This window comes from Suncus etruscus, chromosome 19 (assembly GCF_024139225.1).
Source record: "Suncus etruscus isolate mSunEtr1 chromosome 19, mSunEtr1.pri.cur, whole genome shotgun sequence".
NCBI lineage: Eukaryota > Metazoa > Chordata > Mammalia > Eulipotyphla > Soricidae > Suncus > Suncus etruscus.
The window spans coordinates 33,501,936-33,503,919 of NC_064866.1; the positions used below are offsets into that span (position 1 = coordinate 33,501,936).

Here is a 1,984-nt window from a genome sequence, read left to right on the forward strand (position 1 = left end):
ACCACAAGCCAATGGCAAACATTATCCTCAATGGAGAAAAACTAAAAGCCTTCCCTCTAAATTCTGGCACAAGACAAGGCCATCCTCTCTCACCACTCCTATTAAACATAGCACTGGAAGTACTTGCTATAGCAATCAGGCAAGAAAAAGATATCAAGGGAATCCAGATAGAAAAGGAAGAAGTCAAGCTCTCACTGTTTGCAGATTCCATGATACTCTACTTAAAAAACACTAAAGAATCTACCAAAAACCTTCTAGAAACAATAGACTCATATAGCAATGTGGCAGGCTACACACAAAAATCAATGGCTTTATTACACCAATAATAACAGGGGGAATACTTACCTGGCAGGGGAGATACCATGATCACGAAGGTGGTTTCCCCAGGGCGAGGCTTATCCATTACACTCCGGATGTGCTGACCCCTGCGATTTCCCCAAATGTGGGAAACTCGACTGCATAATTTGTGGTAGTGGGGGACTGCGTTCGCGCTCTCCCCTGATTTGCTTGTCCGATGAAAGAATTCGCTAGCCATGCTAGGACTGAGTTCCTGACTTGCCAAACACATTTCCTTTGTGCTCCGTTTGCTACGACCCTTATTCACCTGCTGGTGTTAGTAGCTAAAGCTGGAAGTGATGTTTTCCTTCCTCATTTTCTTCTTGTGCTTCAATAGAAACTAAAGCTCACAGGGCCTTAACCTTGCACGTTGCCAACCCCAGGTTTGCTTTCCCCTAAAATACGAAATCTTGGCTTTGTTTATTCCGCCAGGAATAAGCTCTGAGCTACTACTTCCACTCTGCTAGTTCTTCCTTCCCGTCCCCACCCCTACGGAACACACGAATAAATTTCCTGTCATTTCCACATTGGTAAAAAATAAATAAATAAATAAATATAAAAATAAAAATAATTATAATAACAGGGAAGTAATGGACATTAAGGAAACAACCCCATTCACATTAGTGCCACACAAACTCAAATATCTTGGAGTCAACTTGACTAAAGATGTGAAGGACTTATGCAAAGAAATGTATAAAACTCTGCTCCAAGAAATAAGAGAGGACACAGGGAAATGGAAACACATACCCTGCTCATGGATTGGCAGGATTAACATAATTAAAATGGCAATACTCCCCAAACCAATGGTACAGATTTAATGCAATCCCTCTAAATATAGACATGGCATTCTTCAAAGAAGTGGATCAAACACTGTTGAAATTCATTTAGAACAATAAACAACCTCGAATAGCTAAAGCAATCATTCGGAAAAAGAATATGGGAGACATACTTTCCCCAACTTTAAACTTTATTATAAAGCAATAGTTATCAAAACAACATGGTATTGGAATAAAGACACTCAGATCAGTGGAATAGGCTTGAGTACTCAGAGAATGTTCCCCAGACATACAATTACCTAATTTTTGATAAAGGAGCAAGAAATCCTAAATGGAGCAAAGAAAGTCTCTTCAACAAGTGGTGTTGGCACAACTGGCTAGCCACTTGCAAAAAATTGAACTTAGACCCCCAGCGAACATCATGTACAAAGGTAAATGGATTAAAGACTTTGATATCAGACCTGATATCATAAGGTATATAGAACAACACGTAGGTAAAACACTTCATGACATTGAGACTGAAGGTATCTTCAAGGAGGTAAATGCACTCTCCAAACAAGTGAAAGCAGAGATTAATAGATGGGAATATATTAAACTGAGAAGCTTCTGCACCTCAAAGGACATAGTGCCCAGATACAAGCGCCATCCACTCAGTGGGAAAAACAATTCACCCAATACCCATCAGATAAGGGGTTAATAGCCAAAATATACAAGGCACTGACAGACCTTTACAAGAAAAAAACATCTAATCTCATCAAGAAATGGGAAGAAGAGAGGCCGGTGATATTACGCTAGAGGTAAAGTGTCTGCCTTGCAAGCGCTGGGCATCCCATATGGTCCCCCCAAGACGGGTGATTTCTGAGTGCTTAGCC

General features: G+C 40.4%; 1 non-coding gene across 1 annotated transcript; it reads left to right on the forward strand.

Moving 5' to 3' along the window:
• The first annotated feature begins 337 nt into the window (after positions 1 to 337).
• On the forward strand, positions 338 to 501 carry LOC125997668 (U1 spliceosomal RNA). The gene has a single exon (XR_007491707.1). It is a non-coding gene; the product is annotated as a U1 spliceosomal RNA (small nuclear RNA).
• Positions 502 to 1,984: the final 1,483 nt, after the last annotated feature.